The 25,701-nt window shown below is 45.8% G+C and overlaps 1 protein-coding gene across 1 annotated transcript in view; it reads left to right on the top strand.

Annotated features, from left to right (window-relative positions):
- Positions 1-1,023: 1,023 nt before the first annotated feature.
- The window catches only part of tafa3a (TAFA chemokine like family member 3a), a 111,197-nt gene continuing 86,519 nt past the window's right edge, over positions 1,024-25,701 (top strand). Inside the window, exon 1 of the mRNA XM_080423183.1 lies at positions 1,024-1,218. The gene's annotated coding sequence lies outside the window, so the exon portion shown is untranslated. The remainder of the gene's footprint in view (positions 1,219-25,701) is intronic.

Genomic DNA, 25,701 nt, shown 5'->3' with positions numbered 1-25,701 from the left:
TATTATCTGAGGGTACATTTAGCTGAAGGGGTCACAGAGAGTGAGAGGTATAATAATATATAGAACACATAAATCTCTTTCCTCATCTACATCACCCTGTTCCAGAGCGTTAGTGAATTCTCTCTAACGCCCTGCCAGGCGCACTGCTCTGCTCATAGACCGAAAATTCCATTGCCTCTGTCTTTAGTAAAAAATACCAACTATTCCGTTACTCACAAAAACAAAGGCTGTTTTGTGTTGTTGAAAGTCTATTCTCTAGGGTGGGAGGCCTCTCAGCACCCACCTTCTCTGTATAATACACTTTTTGGGCAGAAAATAAAATATGTCCGCCAGACGGAAATTATTTGATGTATTCCACTGCGCCCTCTACAGATGTGGTCAATGGTAATTTATGTTAACCAGATCTGTAGAGGGCGCAGTGGCGTTAATAAAATAATTTCCATCTGGTGGACATATTTTATTTTCTGCCCAAAAAGTGTATTATACAGAGAAGGTAGGCCCACCCTAGAGAATAGACTTTCAACAACACAAAACAGTCTTTGTTTTAGTGAGTAGCGTAGTGGTTTTGTTAATTTTTTTACTAAAGACGGAGCCCTCGCACGGCAGTGGAATTATCGGTCTATGAGCAGAGCAGCGCGCCTGGCATCGCACAGGCATCTATCATACGCCGCATCCACTGGGTGGCGCCTAAACACTGCGGCCAGGGCGCCTTTTCTGATCGCCGGCAGGTTGAGTCCCGTCTTCCCCTCATAACATCCACAGGAACTCACTCCCCAAATCCTTAGTTCTTTGCATGGTTAGTGCGAGACGTTCCCAATGTCTAATTGCAATCAAGCAGTGGATTGTTTTTAATCAATCATATCATGCTGTAATCCAGAAATTATGGTTGACAACCCGACATGTGTCCAGGTCTGTGCGAATGGGAAGTTGTGAGAAAGAGCTCCAGGGACAGAGGAACTTTGAAAGAGTCTCGGTGCGGCGGACCACCGCATCCAGCACTCAGCCTGCAGTTTCACTTCACTTCTTTGACTCAGGGATTGTGCGTTTGGAAAAGCTTTACCTCAACATCTACTCGTCGTAGGTTATGATATGAATTATTATCGTGGGCATCTCGCAGCGCCGAGGAAATGGCATTTCTTTAACATAAATCTCTGGTTTTTGACAGTGGGAACAAATGAGAAGGACATTTCCTGGGATTAATTGACAGCACATCGACAGGTAGGCTATTATGCTTTGAATATATAGGCTATTAATTGAACGTTACAATTTAGGTTTGAGTCAACGAAAAGATATTAGTGCACTTTGGCCGGACGTTACTCCACCAAACAAATCCATCTACGATTAACATGGTTATTATTTATTTCTACAATGATGAACACAAAGTGATAAATGATAAACACTGGACAGCCGGGGCTGCAAACTAATTTAATCACTTTATGGGCTGGTAGCAAGAGCTAAATAATAAAAAAATAGAATAAACAATATAGGCTATCCTAGCCTATAGTCTAGAAAAAAAGAATATAGCCTATATTGTTTTATTTTATTTCATTATATATATTTTTTAATGTATTTATATTTTTGTATTAAATGTATTTTATTATACATTTATTATTGTCTGAATATATATATATATATATATATATATATATATATATATATATATATATATATATATATATATATATATATATATATATATATATATATATATATATATTCAGACGGCAATATAATGAACAAATTAGGCTACAGTAGGCTGTGTTCCTGCTTTTAAAATCCCTGCAGTTCCCATATGAATTAATCTAAATAAAATTCTATTCTGCCTAGCCATTTATAACGTACTGTTTTAATGTTGGACCAAGCAAGCACGGAGCGCTTGTACCAACTTTCATGCATGTAGCCTACTTTCATCATTGAACATGTTTGTTTATTATCTTTAATGTTCAATTAATTTGTACTCCTTAGTACGACGGTGTCGCCAAGCGGCACTGCCGTCCCTAGCCAATAAGTCCAAGTCCAGGTGAAAAGCTGATGATGAGAGAGACCTGTCCTCACAGAAATTATTTCTATTTCATAATGATTACGGAGAAGAAAACCTTTAACTGTAGACTAGGGGTCTTCAGTGTTTTTCAGGCCAAGGACCCCTTAGCTGAGAGAGAGATGAAGCAGGGACCCCCTCTGTATTGTATAAAATTGTGTTGCAGATTTAACTTGGTCTGCTCTTTTCCCCCTCTACACCATACCTCTTTGCCAAAAATATCCGATCTACAAGCTCACAACGCCTCGCAGGGCAAGGCCTTATGAGTTTGTAGATCGGCTATTTTTGACCACAGTTATCCTCAGAAAAGGGATGCTAGGGTTCAAGTGGTTAATGTAAAAACATATATATCACACAAAGATTTGGCGGCCCCCCTGTAGTAACTCTGAGGACCCCCTAGGGGTCCCGGACCCCCTGTTGAAGACCCCTGCTGTAGACTATATGACAATACTGTATATAGCCTAATATAGCCTACGCACTTTGGCATTTAATCACTAAATTAACCTCTTATGGTCATCTCTGTTCCTTTCTCTGTCTCACTGGCTCTCACCATGTCCTTTATGTATTCTTGTCTGTCTGTCTGTCTTGTCTGTCTAACTGGCAAGGAGTAGTCCAACTTTTATTTAAAAGTTAACATTTTCTTCCAGACAATGTGATTCTAAGTTTAAACATACAAAAGAATGAGGTAGCCTTATTGAAGGAGCCACCAAAGCAATGCAAAGCATGGCTCCCAACAGTAAGCTTTACAAACATATCTCTGCTGTGAACAGAGAGACTAGCTGGAGCTGCATTCAGAGTGAGCCGGGCCCTCTGTTGGTGTGAGCTCTCAAGCCAGCTAAGCAGCTTGTTTATGACTTTAAAGAAGAGCAAATTTATTTGTGGATTATGTTTAGAAGACACATGGATGGTCCCCTGAGTGATGACAGGGGTCTGGTATTTGTCGCCAACCACATGGCATGCCAACTGTAAGATATTTAGCAATGTGCTTGCCTACACACCGGTGTGCATACTGTACTCCACTGGGGAGCCTGGGGAGTACAGGCCTAGGGACCCAATCCATGGTCATTGAAGGGGTTCCAGGGGTCCCCAGCAAAACGAGGGACAGTTTAAACACTTGAACACTTTTGGCTATTCAAAAATAGCCGTTCTACAAGCTCACAATGCATGGTGATGCGCTGCGGCAAATGTTGACAAATCTCTTACTGGGGTTCCTGGCACAAAAACCTTTCTAATAGGGGTCCGCGGACCCATGCATATCAATTTGGGGGTCCTTGACATGAAAATGTCTGAGAACCACTGCTGTACTCTTCTTTCTCCCTCTCGATTTCCCCCTTTCCTCCCCACCCCTGCCCACTTCCTTTTCTGTTTTTATCTCGGTCTATCTACTTGTCTCCCCCCCACCCCCCCATTCTTTCATCTGCCCTTCATCCCCCTGACAAGTGTTGTGTGGTCAGCTGTTTTTCTCGCTCTTCTTTTTCCGCAATTAGTGCTATCATCACATTTCATCCTGCGGAACAGGGGGATGGTAATAACCTTACGTCTCCTATTGCGTGGTGATACAATTCTGCTGTGATTAATTGGAGTCCCCTCAGAGAGTCAGAGGAGGTGTAGATCTTCTCTTTCACACCCTCTGACAGGCAACCCATTACAGTGTTTTATAGATCGCAGTCACTAGCCCCCTTGAAGCTGCCCTCGGCCCCACTGTTGTTCCGGAGGCTTTTATTGTGCAGTGTTATTGGTAGGTATTGCTGACAGGCAAGTGCAAAGGCCACCCTGGGATTATTGAAGATGGAATGTGTGTGACAGCTCTACGGTGTGCCACATGTACCGCTGGTAACTCATAAGGATTTGTGCACTCTGCGCCAATCGGGGGAAACTTGTAAGAATTGGTTATGAGGCTAAACGCTTGGCACCACGTTGCGTTGCTCCCATGTGCCCATTAAAACCCTGGCATTATGGCCCTGCCAAGTCCAGATATTGTACCAAGATGTACGAGCAAAACGATTTTCCATTGTGGATAATAAAGACATGTAATCTAATGTACTAAGAAATTACATTATAACCATCCTGTGACGATATCGCTAGTTCTATTATGGGGAAATAGGAAATTGAAAAAAAAAGAAAAAGGATTGTTTCCTCTAGGTGGGTAACGGAACACCCAGCAACTCCACAAATCACTTAGGCTATGCCATCCGCCACTCAATGGAATGGCAGCATAGACACTAAATAGATCAGTTTACAGTTTCACTTGTGTTACTTAAAAGCCAAAAAGGGGCGTCGGACTCGGTAGCGCAGGAGTGCTGTTCGATCCCTGGCTCCTCCTGGCATCTTATCAAAGTGTCCTTGAGCAAGACTCTGAACCACTAACTGCTCTCCATGAGCAGGCTGGTGCCTTGCAAGGTTTCGTCCGCTGTCGGACTTGTGTGTGTCTTCGTCTGTGTGGCATATAGTGTAAAGCTTTGGAAGATTAGAAAAGCGCTATGCAAGACCATTTACCATCATCATTGCAGGTCGGGCAACAAACAGCAGAGCTTGAGCTGAATACAGGATCAGCGAAGGTGCTTGATATGCACGGCCCATCACACAGTTTCCAGGAGGAGAAGAACAGTGTGGATAAGACACTTGTCGCTAGTTTTTAAGGAGCCACCTCAGGCAGTATTTGTGTTCTCTGTCAGCCCCCTGCTCTCTCTGTCAGATCAATATGTGGGGAGCAGCAAATGCCAGTCTCTGTTTGCTGCTGTGATACAAAACAAATACACTGTTGTGTACACCTTTGCATCCATGGTCTTTACACATAGGAATGCAAAGATTTATGGAACTTGTAAATGCATCAAGTTGACCTATTCTGACTGTACACCGTCTGAATGTTGTTTGACTTACTTACGTCATAAAAATAACATTTGTACCTAGAGTGTGATGTGGACAACTGGTAGTACCGATTCTGTCAGCAGATGAATTCACAATAAGTTGACTTGGCATGGACTTTAGTGTACAGCAGTAGCTTGATTAATACTCCTTCACCTCCACCTAGGCATGCTCTACCCGACCCATGCAGTCTTCTATACTAGTGGTTCTCAAGCTTTTCAAACCGTGAACCCCCAAAAAAATCATATTTGAACTGGGGATCCCCCAAAATAATCATATTGGAACTGGGGACCCCCCACCCTGATAAGCGCTTGGAATGTTGGAGTTGAGGCATTCAATTTAGTTTGACTCGGTTCCACAGATAAGCATCGCGAGGCGTTGTCGCCTTTTTTCAATTCCTTAAATTGTCACTTCACTGTCATCTGGCGACCCCCCCCCCCCCAAAAAATCAGGGGACCCCAACCTACAGGTTGAGAACCACTGTTCTATACAACAGCTTTAATGGAGGGAGTAGAGTGCCTTGCTCACAGGCAGAACAGATTGTTAAAGGAGTAAGGACCATACCAGCTGTTTGGACTCAGAGTCAGAGTATACTTGATATTACTGTTAATTAAAGCATACTATTGTTTGTTGATTATCAAGGAAGTCATAACCAACAATGCGTCACGTTGTGAGCTTGTTGATCAGCTATTTTCACAGTGAGACGCGTTGTACAACGAAGTATAAAACAAGGCTTAAGATCTTTTTTATTGTTACATCTTGTGTAAGTCTTGTGAGTACATACAATGACTTTGTATGTACTCAATGCAGCAATGCTAATAAACATATAAACAAATAAATAAATAATGAAAGAACAACAGTAATTGTTATACAGGAAAACAAGTGTGTCTAATTTGCCCTAGGGCTCTTGATGTACTTGAAGGTGCTATGCAAGGTTACTACTCATATAGTTTATAAATATGTGTTGATTGTTGATTTCAAACAGCCATGACTTCTTAACTGTGCATAATGCTGTTTTGCCAACATTGAAAATGTAAGCAAAGGCAAAATCTAAAAATAAAGCCATGCGCAGGCTGTATAGTGTACATCTTGTTGTGCAAACTAATACAATCTAAAACAAATCTTATAAATTAGAAAACAAAAGTAAAAGTTTAAGAAGTAGTGAAAATAGCCAAGCTTACAACGTGTCGCATCATAACATTTCTGTTTTGGGTCTCTCGAGCTAAAAGGTTTGGGGACCACTGCTTTAAGCAAGGGAGAATCGTTCATTCGCTAAAGACCCAGTGGCCTCTTACTTCTAGGCTCTGCTTTACTCTTAACAGTATCTCTACAGTAACAGCTCTTGTATGACCAGCATCCAGAATCTGTCACAGAACACGCAGCAATCACACATCACACATCCAGGCAACCAATCACACATCACTAAGCTCAACATAACATCCTGGATGTCTTCTCACTACAGTACAGAGTCCTGATATTCAGCAGCAGCTGTGTTTTTTTTGTTTTGTTTTTCACGCTTTCGTGGAACAATAAAACATCAGCCATCTATCTACAAGATTACACCCTGCTTCAGCAGTCCGTTCACAGCAGTAATGTGTTTGGAAAGACACGGTTTGTTCCACCTCAAAAATGCGGCAGCCAAAAGCTGCTGAGGTGAATCTGTTGAGTGTTTAAGGGGAATTTCTGAAGCCCCATGATCATCATAGCAGAGTGAAAAAGCAGTGCCCCGTGATGCTGGTGTGTGCCGTTGCCGTTCTGTCATGCGGGGTTGGGGGGGGGGGGGGTATACCGGTGGGGGAGCAGCACATGCCATGTTTTATAGATGCCATTTAAAGGAGCATGCCCAAGATAGGCTGACTGGCAATGAACTGTAACCGCCAACAAAACACCAAGACAATAAACAAACAAATTGGTTGCCTGGAAGCCAGCGGTGTCCCACTCGCTGGCCTTGCTTTAGACCCATCCCCGCCGCCGCTGCGAGGTGGCTGCTCCTCTGAGATTAGGCTGCGAAACACAACTCCATCTCTTGTTTATTTATGCTGATTCACTGTGTGCACGCATGCATGCATGTGTGAAGGAGAAAGACAGAAACATGGAGAAGGAGAGATAGTTAAACACAATGAGGAATTAGGCTGCATGTCGTTGCTGTCAGGCTTGAAACCTTGTATGTCCAAAACCCTCACTTTTCAGGAAACACGGTGACTGTGTTCCAATGGATCCAATGTTATTTACATTGTCACAAACTCTTGTTAATACTTTTCATTGGTTTTATTTATTAAACCCACAGCACAGAAAACCCACAGCATAGACAGACAATCATTTTCAACCTGGCATCCCTTTTTTGGGCATTTGGGCAGCTTGTAGATCTGCAATTCTTTTCTGCTTTTTCGTGAAGTAGGCTATGAAATACGGCATTAATTTATGGGGAAAAAAACATGAAAAAAAAAACATGAAATATGGAGATGTTTTCCCCAGACAACGATATCTTTGAATAAACTATGAGGCTTGCCTGCATGTTTGTGTGTATGTGTGCGTGTGTGTGTCATGCGTGCTTGTGTGTGTGTATATGTGTGCTGGCAAAGGTTGCTTTTTCGTGGGCTTATGAAAACTGTGGTCTCAGCCGCATCTGTTGTCTGGTCAGTGTACCTGATCAGACTGCAGATGGTTGTCCCTGTAGGGCCCTATCACGTACAGTTCATATGATATTGTTAAGAAGCGCGGCCAGGAAACGGCTTGCACAGTACATTCGTACAGGAAAACAACCATGAATTCTACATATTTTAACTTGAACTCCTTTGAACCAAGAATTGTGGGTGATAACCTCATTATGTCCAAATATGTCTTTCAATTTTTTCATTATCAAAAACGCATTGTTGAATTATGGAGATACGACATATAAGGTTTCTACCCGACAGCAACAAATATTATAACGAATGTTACATGTCTGCTCATAATTGAAGTCACAAGTGAAATGATCTCTCAATGTCATGAAGCTGTTCCCATGAGATACATTATAGAGACCGCGGGTCAGAGCCTGCAAATGATTATTGGTTTCATCCCCCTTCACAAATAATTTAGGAATCCAACAGGTTGGTTCTTGATGTGCAATACAATCTGGTATGACGGTGCAGTGGATTGGTTAGACACCTACAGCTACGAATATGATTAAAACATATGTCCAAATCCTAAAAAAACACCTACTGGGAGTGACCCGTAGGAACCCTCATGGTAGCTTCAGAATGTCATTCTGAAGCTACCATTTGCTCAGACATTAGCAAATCCAATTCCTCCTCCTCCATCTTCTGCCTCCTGAGGGACTTTGTGTCTAGGGTTGGCATATATACAAAACAAAATCACGTAATTCATGATTAGCAATAGCCACTACAACCAGCTCTCGGTATGTGCTTGAACATTTTGGACCAACTGACCAGTGAAGTGGCTCATTCCCGCTGCATGGTCGCAGCCAAATATGGACACATTCCCCCAGTCCAAACTATGCTCTCTTTTAGTCGATCTGCAGCATTATGTTCTTTATTGTTTTCGGCTATTAAAACATCTATAAGCTCACAAAGCCTCAAATGGGGGTCCACATATAATTTTTCGGGGTCCTTGACATGGAAATGTTTCAGAGCCACTGGTGTATAGTGAAAGCATGGAGATTCTACCAGAGAGTTTCTCCCGCTAGCCCTTGAAATGGTCAAAACTCAACAACACAGCAGAGTGAAGAAGAGCTTCGGCAGGGCTTAGGAATCCACTGTTCCGTGGACATGCTTTTCAGCTCTGCCAAACGTCATGCAGCATCCCTTCTCATCCCTCCCCATTATGCCATTTTGTTTCCTCTCCCACCCACCTTTACTCCCCCTCCTCTCCTCCCTTATCTCACCTTCCCTCCGCCACTTCCTGAACGTACTTACTTCTTCCCTGCTCTCTCTCTCTCTCTCCATTGTGCTCCTTTGAGCTAGGGAGTTGGTGTGCTGCACTCCCATGGAGCCTTTGCACTGGATTCCCATCAACTCCGTCTCCCGTATAGCGGCACAGAACTCAATTCTCTAAGCCCTTCACCGTCAGCCATGTGAAAAGTTTGGGGAATTGCTGATTTAGAGAAGCCCATTTCTAAACCAGGCTTCCCATAGGGAGAGAGCATTCAGTTTGTTGGTCCTGTTTTGTTTTCTTCTTCTTTTGGTGCCCGAGGGTCCTTGGCACTGTGCTGTTTTTTACTCTCACAATTTTTCCTATTGCTCCTTCTGTGCTGTTGTCAGGCACCATGCACCTCATGTGTGTAATCATTAGACTGCAATTTAGGCAGAAAATTGCAATTACAGAGTTTTAAAATGAGCCTGTTTTCTTCTCTTGTTATTCTATTGTTGAGAAGGCAAGGGAGAGACGTGTTCTGATTATAATTAAAAGGAACAGGAGGCAGTGAAGCCAGCAATTATGTCAAAGGTTCTCACCATTTGAGTCAGGGCACTGTGGCTTTATTACCGAGCATTGGAATGAAGTGTTGTGACTGAAACACTTACCGATTTTTGTCACTGGCATAATGATGCTTTCCCGTCTCCTGCCCCTGATCACACAAACAATGAACTGGGGAGAAGATATTCTTTACTCGACACAGAAACTGTTCAGTGTTCTTCATCGTCAGATGCCACGGAAGAGCCTAGGAGACTTCAAAGAAGGCTCCTATCTTCAAAGGAATGTACCCCCCATGTCATTCCACATATTGTTGCAGCAACCAAGCATTTGAGCCTTGATCTGATGCTCGAGATGGGAATGAGAAACAAAACTCACATGATAAAATTAGCTCAAGGGTATGTGGGGTACGTCTTTCTCACTTTGATCCGTTCTCTCGCTGTCTTGTCTCTCAGCCATGTATGTACAAAACGTACTTGTACTAAAAATACTTACACAATGAAGTACTTTAATTTTATGTTTCAATTGCGTTGCCAGTTTGCTCTTAGATTAGCATAGGATGAGTGAGACATCAGATAACTGATCATTTGTCAGAACTATAGGTGCCTCAAAGAGAAGATAGACTGTTTTTTTATATTCAGTATTTTTACTTCACTCATATATTGATTTAAATAAACCATGAAATATTGATCACATGAGCTTCAAAAGCTCCCTTTTAAGACATGCTAATATTGCCAATATCTTGCCACAAATAATGGATGACTATGCATCAGTCTGGTAATTAATACTGTTGGCCGTTTCTCTCTCTGCTTCTCCCTTGTTATATGTCCACATCCTTGTAACTATTGCTTTATTCTTCTTACACTACAGGGAGGACGATCTCTTTGCTCCATGAGAGACGTTCATTTTTTAATATATATATATATATATATATATAGCAGCAATTGTCAGATACAAGGCAGAATTATAAAGCTTGGGATGGAAAACAATTTTGTTCAAGCTCTCTGTCACACGCACACGCACACACACACACACACACACACACACACACACACACACACACACACACACACACACACACACACACACACAGAGAGTCACTCTCACACACCGCCACACACACTCCCCAGCAAAGTGTGCGAGGTGACTAATTTCTCTTGGGCTTTGGTCTTGGGAGCGAGAGAGGGTGAAAAGGAGAAAATGAAAGAGGGGGAGAGGCAGCGGTCCTCTGACAGCTTAGAGGAAGCTGCCCACATTGAAGGAGTCCTCCACCTCCTCTCATCTCCACTGTCAGACCATCCCCTCCGTTCCCTCCCTTTGCTCCGGTCCAGTGTGCATTGTGCAGCCCCCAGCCTGCTGCTACAGCCTCTCTGGGACTGTGTGTCCATTTGATCACTGTTTACTCTGCTGTATCAGGTACTAGATGAAAAATTACAGGCAACTGTGCACCACGTTCCCATCTGTGAGGATAAGAAAGCCCTGGTGTGTAGGCCTGGGAAATTAACCGAGAATACATACCGAGACTGAAATTGTGAACCTCTAACCGACTTAATCTTGCTCAGGTTAAACGAGAAGCAGGGTTTCAAAATATATTTTAATCGAGAAGCAGGTATTTTCTTCATTTCTTATATCAACCAATTGAAAACTTTGTAATAGATTTTTTCATCATAGACTAAATTGATTAGTCTGATTAACCCTGTACTATACTGTACATTGCTGTACAATGGTGGCATGCAAAAATCTAAGTGCATGGAATCTCTGTGGTTTCTTGTCTAATTCTCCGTAACATACTCACTATGGGATATCAGCGCCCCCTGGCGTTGATGCAGAGCTACATACCATAAACTCCCGGGCCATTCATTGGCTGAGAAGGGTATGTCACGTGTCCGGTAGACCGGAAGAGGTATAAAACCTCTTGCGTGACGTGGCTCATCCTCTTTCGCTTCTCTGCATGGCAGATGCAACAGCTCAAGACATACCTTAATAGTAACAAACGTAACTTTGATCAGGACAGAAACCAGCTTTAGCCCACTCGGTGGTACTTGTACTAACCAACGGGTTTTCCTCCTATTAAAAAAAAAAAGTTTTATTATTTCCGCTCCCGCGGCTATCTTCTCTTTCTTTCTTTTACTGCTAAAGCAAGTTTTCCTCCTTTGAGTTTTCCGCGCTCTTAGCCTTGCGGCTGAAAGCTAACAGGTTAGCTCGAGATGGAGGTTCCACGTCCCTGCGTATTGCTGCTCTGCCGCTTGATGATCGCCGGGGATGACCCTCGTGGTTTCTGCATCTCGTGCCTCGGTCTCTACGGGGCCGGGGCATTTCCAAGATGCACCGGGACGCTGCGAGGACTGCGCTGTTCTCCACGCTGCACCTCGATAGCCGCTTAGCCAGGGCAGCGCCCTGGCTGCGGGAGGCAGCGACGTCTCGTCCCCGGTCGTCGCGGATCCAGCAACACGGCCCAGGGAATGTGGGTGGTGGGGCCCACCACGTGCGCTCACAGTCCACAATGGGCCCTCCGGCAGTCCCGGCTGCGAGCGGCGTTAGCCCCCGCTCGCAGCACCTCCAGGCTGCTACACAAGCCGTGCTACGCAGCACTGCAGCAGCCGCTAGCACCGTGACTGGGGGAACCACCCAGGTGCGACTACCTAGCGGCACTTCCTCCCCCTCTTCCCAGCCGTCTACTCCGCTGCCACAGCAAGCGTACCGGGCCAGCGGTGCGTCGCCAGGAGACAACGAAGGGGCTCCGGCGACGGCAGCATAGGCGAGGGGAGAACGAGGCAGAAGCTCGTGAGTGAGTTAGCCCAGACTAGCTACGTTAGCTGCTTCGCTAGGTTAACGTCGCCTTAGTCAGGCAGTGTTTTGTTGGCTTAACACCCGTGCAACAGGTTATTAACAGCGTTGTCCTAGCCTAGCTTGCCTCGCTAGGATAACACCAGCTTGTTAGCCTTCTCACTCTGTGTATCGAGCAAACCTCGGGGGCTTCTGAAGACCTTACTCGATGGACAAGATGGACGGCTCCTCGACTGCCAGAAGGCCATGTTTAATGAAAAACGAATGTGTGTTTAAAAGTACAATTTTTTTTCTGCCAAAGAAATAAATGTGTTACATGTTACAAACGATCTCGTTCTTTCACGTGGCTTGAGTGCAGCGGAGCAGTGGAGTCCCCTACCGCGGGCTTCTCTGCTCCAATGCTCTCTGTATATAAGCCCATAATGTCTGTGATGCCCGAACTCCGGTATCCCAGACATTGATGGGCTAATATCTGTGCATGTAATGTAAATGTATCAACGTTCTCAATTACATAAGCCCACACTGTCTAGAACACCCGAGTCCCGGTGTTCTAGACATTGTTGGATAACATCTGAAAGAGCAGCGGAGCAATGGAGTCCCCTGCAAGCGGGCTTCTCTGCTCCAATGCTCTCTGTGTATAAGTCCACAATGTCTGTGATGCCCGAACTCCGGTATCCCAGACATTGATGGGATGATATCCGTGCATGTAATGTATCAACGTTCTCAATTACATAAGCCCACACTGTCTAGAACACCAGAGTCCCGATGTTCTAGACATTGTTGGATAACATCTGTGCATGTTTTTGGATCATATGAAGGTAATATAAAAACCCACATCACCCCTGTCCGCCAGAGGGCGCAAATGCGCCAGTGGAATGGGGTCACGCCGGTTTTTGCCTTCCGTCCCACAGGAAGTGCCCACGCACCACTGTGAACCGGAAGTACTTCGGTCAGGCATGACCCCTTGGCCGTACCGCCTCATGATTTGCAGGCCACGTTCGCCTTTAACGAGCGACAAAGCATCCCCTACGGGAAGGAAGGTTTTGTCGCCTCACAGGCTTCCGTCTCACAGGAAGTGCCCACGCACCACTGTGAACCGGAAGTACTTCGGTCAGACATGACCCCTTGGCCGTACCGCCTCATGATTTGCAGGCCACGTTCGCCTTTAACGAGCGACAAAGCATCCCCTACGGGGAGGAAGGTTTTGTCGCCTCACAGGCTTCCGTCCCACAGGAAGTGCCCACGCACCACTGTGAACCGGAAGTACTTCGGTCAGACATGACCCCTTGGCCGTACCGCCTCGCGTTCGCCGCTGGAGGGCGACAAAGCACCTCCTAGAGGAGGACAACTTTGTCGACAAGATGGCGGCGGCCAGAGTAAGTTAGGAAGAGAGTAATGACAGTAGCGTCGATCCCATTGTGAGAATGGAATGCGGAAGTGCTCTGTCACTCTACGTCAATGAGATAGTTCCAATGTTGGTACTATAGCCCATAGAGGCCCGCTTTGCGGCTTAATTCTGACGCCGGGGTTTTCCCCGTGGCCAGTCTCGTGACTCCTCCGAGTCCTCCGTTGGCCCGAGGGTTAGCACCGCCGGCGGCAGTGGCAGCGTCACTGGTCCCCATGGCAACGGTCCCCATGGCAACGCTCCCACTCTCCGAGCGGCCGATGACGTCACATCCACTCGCTCGGTGTGTGAAGCAATGGACGGTTTGCAAGCCGAATGCTTAGGTATTGCTCACAATACTAAAGGGTTTCAGGCTGCATTTCTCCACAAATCCCCCCGTGACAGAAAAAGTATTGTTTTCCCGTGCAAGGGGTCCAGCAGCCAATACTCTGAGGGAGGAAGTCTCCTTCCTCTTGAGCTTGGGCGCTATTAAAGAATTACTTCCGATACTTCTGTTTACTATCCCAGTACATCAGCGTTACACTGTGTGTGTACAGGGTTTTTCAGTACAGCAGTGACACACTGTGATTGTACTGATCAACTCCCCTGATCCGCAACAACACATTGTGGTTGTACTGGTGTGTTTTCCACGTGCTCTTATGCATATAATCTCCTATGTCGGACACGGTGTTGTTCCTCTCATGCAGAGGGTAAGGCAACCATGTCTCTGAGAGAGGGGGTTCACTCTCTCTCCATAGTGAGTATGTTACGAAGAATTTGTCAAGAAACGCGAGGTTACGTTGTAACCCCGGTTTCCTTAGAATTCAGAGTAACATAGTCAGAGAACTATCTATGAATCGGAACCAACTGGTTTTCTATTCGTAGTATTTTCTGGTGGAAAAGAAGGGGGGGGGGGGTACGACCCATTCTGAATCTGAAGGGTCTCAATAAATACTTGGGTCAAAGAGCGGACCTCTGTCTCCGCCATTTTGGAGGGACAGATGCCCCCTTTGCCGTACCGCCTCACGGACTACAGGCCTCGTTCGCCACTAACGAGCGACAAAGCACTCCCTAAGGGGAGGACGACTTTGTCGACGCTCCGTCCGGAGCCTTTGGGCTCAGACGAGAGGGCGACGGCCAAGGTAGGCTTACTTCGGACGGCCCCGTTTGTCAGAGTGACAGCGCCGTTGGTTTCCATGGAAACAGACAGGCTGCGCTGGCGGACAAACCGGATGCTGACGTCAGGCAAGGTCCCCGTGACCGGTCACGTGACCCCGCCGGGTCCTAACGGACCGTTAGTACCTCTACTGCCTCGAGCGGTCACCTCAGGGTTAGCACCGCTGGCGGCAGTGGCAGCGTCGCTGGTCCCCATGGCAACGCACACAGGGTTAGCGCTGCTAGCACCAGTAGTAGCGTCTTTGGTCCCCATGGCAACGCACACACAAAAAAACGGTTCCCTTGGAAACGGATCTCAACGTTTCTTGGCCCATGGTGATTTAGCCTTGACTAGCTTGTTAGCTGCTAGGTTTGCAGAACCTCCAGTCAGGCTACTGTTGCTTCGATTGGCGGCTAACTGGCCTCACTAACAACAACACATTGCAGTGTTGTTTTTTGGTGCAGCGCATAGCCAGCCCCGCTAAAGCAACACCACGGTGGCCACCTTCCACCGCTACCCTTCCACGGTCTCTAACGGCCCCGCATGTGCGGGTCCGCTGGATCACGTGGCGACATCACCGGTCCAGTTGGAAACGTGTGCGTTGTCCGCACTGGGTGACATCAGAGCCCCTCCTGACTCGCTTGCTGAGGCAGCTTGTTGGAGAGTTTGCAGTCCGGAACTGTTTTACTATCCCGGTACTTCAGTGGTACACTGTGTGTGTAGGGGTTTTTTCAGTACAGCAGTGACACACTGTGGTTGTACTGGTCAGCTCCCCTGATCAACAACGACACACTGTGGTTGTACTGGTGTATGACCCTCTCTGCGGACGGTGCGTTAAGGAGATGGGTGGACCAGCATTGTTTTCAATGCTTATTTCCACGTTCCTTTCTATCCACCACAGTCAGGAGGTGGCGCGGCACACAGACGTGGCCGTTTCCCCACTTGACGTCGAGGGGTTTTTCACCGTCACCGTCCGTCGAGCGTCTTGGTCCCGTCTCAGCAGACCACCTTCATAGGGGATCTCGCTGGGCTAGACCAGGCTCACGGCGCGTCTGTCCCGGGCGGGATAGACAGCGTTTCGGCCTAGGGTCTTCTCGCGTGAGGCGACAAGTCACATACAGGCTATGCGTGCAGGCGACGGGTCTCATGACTTCGGCCTTACACCTGTTTCGTTTGGACAAGCCCCACGTGTGACCTTTTTTCCCCGGAGGTGGATGTGGGCTCTTGGAGCCCCGTCCACCTGAGGTTGTCATGTCCTGATCGGAACCGACAACACCACGACCGTGTGCTATGCCAAAAAGCAGGGAGGCCTGGCCTCTCCAGTGTTGGACAGGCTAGCTGGCGATCTGACGCTATGGTGCGACGCGCGCCTTACGTCAACCAGGGCCTCACAGGTACCGGGCCTCCTGAACAGTGGAGCGACTCTGTTGTCCAGGGGCATTTTTTGGTACGCAGATTGGCCTCTCCTCCGGAGATAACAAGCCAGATCTGGGCCAGGATGGCCGACTGAACTGCTTTATGCATTCCCGTCACTGGAGTTGGTCCTCTCAACTTGTCAGACTCCACGGACTGTCAGTGCCACTGGTGGCACTGGCGTGGGGCGCATGGAGGTTAGGAATAATCCTCTCCTCTACAACGAGCCCTGGGCCCTCCCCCCGATCAGAGATCTGCTACGGCAGGCAGGGGTCGGAATTTTCCACAAGCAACCTCAGGACCTAGACCGGTGGGCTTGGCCCGTGAGGGGGAGACCTTGACTTCTTATGGCCTGCCCCCTGAGGTGGTAGCTACCATCCAGGGGGCGAGGGCCCTTTCCACGAGGTCTGCGTACGACGACAGGTGGAACCTGTTCGTGTCATGGTGTCTGGGTCAGTCACCGCCGGTTGAGGCCTTCCGGGCCTCGGTACGCAGCATCCTCATGTTCTTGCAGGACAAATTGAACCAAGGTCTGGTTTTCTCGACGGTTAAGGTGTACCAGGCGGCCATTTCCGCTTGTCACGTGGGTTTCGGTGACATGACGGTTGGCCGACATCCGCTGGTGCGTAGTTTTATGAACGGTGCCAGGCGGGCCAGGCCGGTCTCTAGGCCTCTGTTCCCGGCCTGGGACCTGGCGGTGGTGCTGGGGGCGCTTTGCCTCCCACCGTTCGAGCCTTTTCACTCTATGGATCTGGAGATCGTTAGTCTCGAAACGGTTCTTGTGGTTGTTTTCACTACAGCTACACGGGTCAGCGACATACATGCGCTCTCAGTAAGTTCGGAGTGCATGAGGTTCTTGGGAGACGACAGCAGGGTTTGGTTAAGCCCAACATGGCGTTTGTTCCCAAGAACGGAATGGTGACCCAGACACCGGTTGAGCTGATAGTTTTTCATCCGCCTCCTTTCGCTTCGGCAGAGGATAGACGGCTGCACTGTCTCTGCCCAGTGAGGGCGTTGAAGCTCTACTGCCAGAGGACGGCGGTCGGCCGGTCGTCGTCGCAACTTTTTGTCTCCTTCGGCCCAGATGGTCGGAGGAAGGCAGTGACTAAGGCGACGCTTTCTAGATGGAGTGTGGATGCCATTAGGCTGGCCTACGTCAGTAGTGGCGCTCCAGTTCCAGAAGGACTGAAGGCTCACTCTACTAGAGGCGTGGCTACTTCCTGGGCCCTCTCCAGGGCTACTTCCTGGGCCCTCTCGGTCCAGGAGGTGTGCGCGGCCGCAAACTGGTCGTCTCCATCGACTTTTGCGGCTTTCTACAGCCTGGATGTGGCAGCAGCGTCAGTGGCGCACGCTGTACTGGACATAGCGGCTGTCTCTAGTTAGGGTAGGGGAGGTTAGGCAGGTCTTTTGTGTAACCCGCCTTTTTTCCCTTCTCTACCTTCCTTCTCTTGAGTCCCCTCGGAACCACCGTTGGTAGGTTTCCAGGGGAGGAGGCCCTGTTTCCTTGTCACTTATGGGTCAGACTTGTGTCTGTTCATTAGATGAATAGGCAGACTTGGTCTGTCAGGGTCCTTTTCTTTCAATTATATACCGCACCCCGGCCCGGAGGGCTGGGGCGCCCGTGAGGCCGAAGGTCACGTCCAGGGGGACGGGGCCTTATGGCTAGGGGGCGTGCGGACCTGAGATTCGGTATGGCTATAAGCCCCAGGGGGGTTTATGTATCCCATAGTGAGTATGTTACGGAGAATTAGACAAGAAACTCAGGGTTACGGATGTAACCCCGGTTTCTTTAGAATTCGGAGTAACATACTCACCTAACACCCCTGTTTGTGTGCATCTGCATGCAGGAAGCGTGTTAAAGAGGATGAGCCACGTCACGCAAGAGGTTTTATACCTCTTCCGGTCTACCGGACACGTGACATACCCTTCTCAGCCAATGAATGGCCCGGGAGTTTATGGTATGTAGCTCTGCATCAACGCCAGGGGGCGCTGATATCCCATAGTGAGTATGTTACTCCGAATTCTAAAGAAACCGGGGTTACATCCGTAACCCTGAGTTGTCTGTGACTGTCTTACGCATAACTCTTAACCAACTGACTTCAAACTTGGCATGTGTAACGCAGAGCACCTTGAGGGTGTGTTGTGCCGAGTGGGAATTTGGTCAGACTAGCAGTTGTCCAGATACAAAAATCCAAATATCCGTCTGTCTGTCTGTGTTTAAGCTCTGTATCTATCCCTGATGCCACCAATATGACATCATAGTACTGATGTCATATGCTGGCCTCCAAATACTATCTGTCTGTGTCCCTTTAATGCCCATAGATGATCTCTGATGTCACCAATATGATGACGTCATTCTCACCCTAGTCAAATTAAAGAATGGTTCAGGTTAATCTGTATACTCCGATTTACGATTGTGTCGTGGGTAAAAAATAACTGATGCGCAAGCTCACAAGGTGTTTCATCAGAATGTGCTGTGAGCTTGTAGATTGGCTATTTTCAGGCTTTAAGTTTGAGTTTAGGTCATGAGGTCAGACCTGTATAACCTTTTTGGAGACATCAGTGGTGTCATCTGTTCACTGCAACAATCTGTTATAACTATGATTCCCAGAAGTCAGTTCAAAATTAATCATACTCTTACTTACTTACTACGCCATGGTTTGTTCGGGCAGTGGTTCTCAAAGTGGGGATCGAGGGCCCCCAGGGGTCCCTGAGAGGGTTCCTGGGGGTCCCTAGCAAAATGCATTAATATAGCATCCGCACACTGCCACTTGTGTGCGTGTATATCTGTTATGATTGATCACACCTACTGTTTGTCGCCTGCTTTTACACTTACTGGCAATACTGGGTGTGCGAAAGCTCTTTTTCATTAATATAGCATAAAAATCTATTAAACCACTTCAACCCTGTATCAGTACATCGGCTATTTGAAAATAGCTGATCTACAAACGCGTTGTGAGCTTGTAGATATGCAAACATAATTTTTTTTCTTGAACAATGGGGAATATTTTTGAAACATTTTAACAGCACAAATCTTGTATGGGGGTCCTTGGCATGAAAAGGTTTGAGAATCAGTGCACTCCTCCATTGTACTCGTGATACATTTTTCAATTCACTGATTTGAATCATCACATACAGTATGTATCAATAATTAACTGCCTTGTGATGCATCATTATGTCTCTAGTAAAACCAGGTGAAACAAATAATTATTTTATCCCAAATCCAAGAGCCATACGGTGATAGAAAAGCAGAAATTATTTTGGCTTTGAATGTATCATTTGATTTGCTATTTGCCGTCCCCTTCAGAGCACAGCCAATTCTCAGTGTAGGCTATTGAGGTAGAAGTTCATAAAGATGACTCCAATATGCATTTTGAGTGTATGCTCTAACCCTAATGGATATCTGTTCCCCAATGAAATTACATGTAAACAATGGATGACACAATTAGAGAGAGGGAAGAGTAGGTTTACGATGTCATTAAAAAAAACGACTAAACAACAGAGGGTCATTTTGGAGACATCTCTGATTATGTCATATGTCAAAATGGCTGCTGCTCTCTATTGTTATTACCAACTGTTGCATGCAACCAATGAATATATTTACTTTCTACCAATTCCGGACTTGAGAAAGCAATCTATGAATGATAACGTTGTTGCAGAAGATTACCCTCTCTGTTTTGTTAACAATATTGTAAGTCTGGGGATAAAAGTATAGGCCTAATCTTTTAGTTTTTGACTGGCAATTAAACTGTGGGATGGCGGAAGGATATGGACAGACCAGACCTGTCATGACAGAGGCTATCTCTCCTTGAATGTTTGTGGGGATGACTGATTTATCCGGTGTGTATCGATGCACAACTGGTGTGTAGTCACTCACTCTCTTTATCCCCCTCCTTTTTTTATTTTTTTCCTTTCCTTTCTCACTTACAGTGCCTTTTTCTCTCCTTGTCCTTTCCCTTGTCCTGGAATTAATGTGTGAGTGTTGTTTTTAGGGTTAGGGATTTATGTTTGTTTGTAATTAGTTTCTGTCAGAAAATTCCTCTTTGTAACATTTCTTCTTATAGATAAATGATTGTTTAGGGTCTATGCAAAATCAATAAAGACATTTGTGAAATAGAAAAAAATAGAAAAAGTGCTCCTCGGAGCACAGGTCTCCGCCAGGTCAGGTAGGCTATTGTGGCCTCCTGGTGGCGCTATAATAGGCCAATGTGAAAAGGGTGCCATTTGTTCTTAGGCCTTGCACGACAAGTGGACCCTGACTGCATTCATGCTTTGAGGCATTTTGTTAAAAACATTTGTTTTGCTAAATTAGACCTGCTGGTGGCGCTATAACAGGCCAATGTTAAAAGGGTGGCATTTGTTCCTCAACATAGTGTGAATGTGCGTGCAAAGTTTGACCGCAATCGGATAGCGCGTTCATGATTTGCGGAATTTTGTTCAAAACAAGCGAATAATGCAAACTTTAGATGTCAATCTTAGCCAATCAGGATAGAATATGACAAATCAAACACATCCGTCTTGATCACATGACTATAGAGATCATGTGTACCGATTTGCGTGAAATCGAGTAGTATAAAATAATGTGTTTTACATAAGTCGACTTCCTGGTGGCGCTATAAAAGGCAGATGTGAAAAATGCAGGGCAAAGGTTTTTTGTTGACCTCTAGGGAGTGTGCATACAAAGTTTTACACAGATTGGTGCAGTTATAGGTAAAAACACGAATCGGCCTGTTATAGCGCCACCATGAGGCTGATTGGAAAAATTTCAAGTGGCATTTCTTCCTCGGCCTAATGGGAATGTGCGTGCAAATTTTCATGAAATTGCATGATGTGTTCATGATTTGAGGCATTTTGTTCAAAACTGAGCACTCCCGCAAACTTTGGAAGACATTTTTAGCCAATCAGGATGGAATATGAAAAATCTGAAAGACCCGTTTTGTTTAATGACTTTAGAGATACTGTGTAGCGATTTGCGTGATTTTTGGACAAAATCTGTAGGAGTACTGTCAAAAAATATCTTTTGCACAAATCGGCCTCCTGGTGGCGCTATAAAAGGGCCATGAGAAATATTTGGGGCAGAGGTTCTGAATTGGCATCCAGGGAGTGTGTGTGCACAGTTTCGCTGCGATCAAGCCAACGGTGCCGGAGATTAGCTGGTCACAGACGGACGGACGGACACACACACGGACACACGGACGGACGGACAGGGTGAAAAACATACTCTCTCGCCATGCCTTTCGGCCTGGCGGAGACAATAAAAGGAAGTTCCTATGGTTCGGTTTTCGGGGAAGTACCTAGTTTTGCCTTTCAGACTGTCTCTCGGTCCTCAGGGTTTTGTGGTGCAATTCTTTAACCACAGAGGATAGGGTGAAAATGTAAATTTTTTATACATTTGTAGTCATTCTTATACAATAGACTATATAAGTATACACACACCTGCTCTTTTGTTTTGTGATTGTCATAACAAAATGAAAGTGTAATTTCCCCTGGGATGGCCAGAAATGCCACTGCTATGAAAGGCGCACAGTCGCCATGAAACGATGTCTGTAGTAGCGCTTGTATGGCTAAGCAGACTACGAATGAGTGCTTTCCAGTGGTGGATGGCGTCCCTTAAGTATCATTCATAGTCGGACGTAAGGATACGTAACCAGCGCCAGCGCTCCTTGCGTTGTCGTTTTTGTCTCCCCCTCCGTCACTTACGGCTCCAGGATTTCCGTCCGTGCGATCAACATTCACCGTCAGGCCGACGTACGTTCGTTTGTACGTTGCCTGTAGTACCAGTGGAAACCGTTGGCAGTATATCAGGGAAAAAAAGTTTTCCTTGGGCACTCTTTCTCCACAAAAAGACCCACGTTGGTGGTGGAAGTACTTGAGTAAATGTACTTAATTACTGTGACGAAATGAACCCAGCCAGCCATTCCCTAAACACACACACACACAAATAATATAGCACAGTGCAGTATGGGTCGAAACTCACGTTTTGTAGACAACCATTGTTTTTGTCTAGTTTGTGGACTATAGTTTGTGTCTTTTATTGCGTTGTTTTGGCGTCCATTTTAGCGCTGTTGCCAGGTTTTGTGAGAGAAATAAGCAACCAGGTCTATGAAAACAAGCCCAAAATAATCGACTAGGCCACATCACATGAAAATAGCAGATCTACAATATCTATTTGAGAATCACTGGTTTAAATAATAATTGGCCCAAATAAGCAACTACACTTTAGAAACAAGCCCAAATAAAACCGCAACCACCAATGTTTGTTTACAAGCAACTTTACAGAAAAATAAGCCCAAAGTCGCTTATAATAAGCGGACATGGCAACACTTTTCACAACATTTAAAACCTCGCAGCTGCCATCTAGTGGATTAATAGGTGTACGACGCCCAACGTTATAATTCCTACGGATTTAACGTCAGCGACTATGCATGCGTCTGTAAAGAACGGACGGAATCCCTCACCCCCTGACGCACGTTTTAGACCCATCTAGGGACTATGAACGGGCCTTTAGGGATATCCACTCGGGACAGCGGCATGTAACGGTGTCTCCAGCACGGAAAAAGGCTTTGTTTAAGAAGATGGTCACCATGGATGCCAGTCTGCAAGGTTAGGGAGCCACACATGATGGCAGGATGGCAAGCGGGCTCTGGGACCCCAGTCTGGGGTAAGAGAACATAAATGTTCTGGAGCTCCTGGCTGTGCGCCTGACACTCAAGCATGTTCTCCTGTTCTTCCAGGGACACCATGTCCTGGTCAAGAGTAAGACAGACAACACAATGGTGGTGGCGTATGTCAACCGACAAGGGAGGCTACGTCTCCTCGGTTGCACTTTATATCTCACAAACGTATTGTTTGGAGCAGTTGGCAATTGACCCCACTGGAGCAATCGCTGTTGCTCCATTGTTGCGGTGCGGGTGCTGATGGCACCTGTTTGTCACCAGGTGGCTGCAGTGACAAATTGTTCCATGAATGACACATAATACTACCACAATCCAGGCATATGTCTATAATGTGCACAATAGCCAGCGTTAAATTTAGGAAGGCTTAGCCTACTCTAGCCTGCATTACCCGCCGTCTATGGACTGACCCAACAGATCAACTGACTGACTGACTGATGAGAATTCATTGATTCTCCAGGTGGGATTTTAAATGAGGTAATTTATTACTGGAAGTAGATTATCTGAAATTGTTTAATTATGTTGATAACCAGGAGGATAGTTTCTTGAGCAGCTTTTATTTAGTCATGTAGTTCTAACATTCATCAGTCGTCAGTTCTAACATTATAGATAACTACATCAACAAACATACGTTATGTTACAAAATACAATGAGATTGGACATGATTTTCATTGGAGTGGATCTTTAAATGGAGGAGCTATAGTAGAACATATTTTTGTTTTTTAATCCATTTTGAAGTGGCAAAGTAAAACATTTTGGACAGGATTCAACAGTAACATAGTTGATGGAACACCTCCCCAAGCTTCACAATCTTTGCGCAACAAAGAATAACATTGACTTAATTGGAAACTTGTGAGACAATGCTCCTCACCTCAAAATGTGTGTTCTTTTAGTGCATTGTTCTTGAATGTGCTGTTATTTATTGGATTCGAAGTGTGCCAAAAATGGGGGGAAAGCTGGAAACAAGACTTTATGTGCTGGGACTTAGAAGCTTACAAGAGCTTTCTTCATTGGAGCACATATTCTCACACATGGATTGGAGTTTTGTAATTGCATGCCATGCCATGCCATTGCTTTACTTTGCTTTCCCAGATTTAGCAGTGAAAATAAATAACCGCATTGTAAAATCCAAAGCTGTAATTACAAATTTCCGTAGAGTTTAATTAACTCTCCGGATTTTGCTGTGTGCATTGTCTTTCCATAATACATATGTCTCCGCTTGTATAAATAAGTGACATGTAAATAGACAACATTGACTACCTCCACATGCTGTACAATGATTCTTCTCCACAGCTTAGTCCACAACAGCATGAGGTCCTCTACAGTTTGTGTGCAGCGAAAGCCCCCCCGTAGGTCAGTCAGTGACAACACTTCAAATGTATTTGAATTGATGAATTTTGTTAAAGGATGAAAGGGAGAACAAGATCAAAGGCTTTTTCTCCATTGATGTAACATTATATCATGATGATAGCTCCTAATGAAAGGATATCAGATACTAGATCCCAATATGGGCAGTTGAGAGACAGTTGATAGTAATTGCAGAAGATTTTCTATGGCCATCCTTGATCTCCTCTCATTTCTCTCTGTGACCAACACATTGACTTGATGCATGGGGGACAAAAATGTGGCAACATACTTGATCAAAATGTATAAAAAGCTGTGTTAAGGAGGCACTCAGTTTGTCCCTCAAATTATGTGACTCAGCACAGTACAATAATGCAGACACAGGACACAATGATTAGAAACATAATGAAGGTATTTTTTTTCCATAGCCCCTCCGTGTCCCCCCTCACCCGTCTCTTAACACCCCTTCCCATGGCCCTAATTCATTTAAACTTTTAAGGCAGGGAACCTCAATTATTCATGTCCCCCAGCCATCTGTGGCTCTAGGCTGGCATCCCGCGACACCCCCAGAGTAGAGTGCGTCTGGACGGACACGCTCCCTGTTCCCAGGCCACTCATTAATTGATGCCTCACTTGATGCCAGGGGTCTAATGCACTCTCTCCTCACTTCCCTCACAAATCTAGCGTGTCTTGTTCCACCTCCCGCCCACACTGAAGGCAGGAGGAGGGTGTTGGGAGGAGGTGCCGTGTCATAAAGTCTTCCTAAAAGGCTTTTAGAGTGTGCTTTGGCCAACCCTCCTCCCCTGAGGGCACGGAGCATGTTAGACAAAGGGTGAGATCTCACATAGAAGTCCATTGGCCAGGCTACAGGAGTCAAGACAGGTGTAACTGGACGATATACATTGCTCTGAGTCTCTCTCTCTCTCTCTACTCTAGATTTTCCCTCTCTGTCCTCCTTTCGTTTCTCCTGAGCCGGGCCCTACATTCTCCTCCTATCAGCTGGGTTGTGCGGGGCAGTGGTTACCCGCGCTGCCTGTGCCTAATTTAAAGAGAGTAGTCTGGACCAGAAGGGAAGGGTCAAGGGGGTCATTAGACTGACGTTCACCACAGGGAGCTGGACGTGAAGGGTAAAGCAGGATGAAAGGTGAAGTAATTAAGAGCCGCATAACCGTATGCCTTCTATCCATCAGAGGACAACAGGAGGACTTTAGCTTTAGGGTTTTGCTTCACTTTAGAATGTGAACATATGAACTTATCGTTGGGCAGAAACCTCTTATCTCCATATTTTAACTTTGTATGTTTTTTTCCGTAAATTAATACAGTGTCACACAAAAGTAGCAACAATGGCCAATCTGCAAGTGTTTTCAGCTTGTAGATCTGCTATGTTTGCTATTTTTGAATTTGAATTCTGAAAAGTAACAGTTTTGGACATATGAGATTTCCACCTGACAGCAACATTATATTAGTTGCAAAGGTATACGAGGAGACAGTCTCTGTGTGATGAAGGATTTCATGCACGTGTGTCTAGTCAGTTTTCTTGTTCATGATATCAGTTCCACCTTGATAATATGGGTGCTTGATGCATCATGCCATCCTAAAGACAAAGCCTCTCATTCTTCTAAAAAGTATG

This window comes from Gymnoscopelus braueri (genome assembly GCF_963280865.1).
Source record: "Gymnoscopelus braueri genome assembly, chromosome: 3".
Lineage (NCBI taxonomy): Eukaryota > Metazoa > Chordata > Actinopteri > Myctophiformes > Myctophidae > Gymnoscopelus > Gymnoscopelus braueri.
Note: the sequence above shows the minus strand (reverse complement) of the source record. Positions and strands in the feature narration are given on the sequence as shown.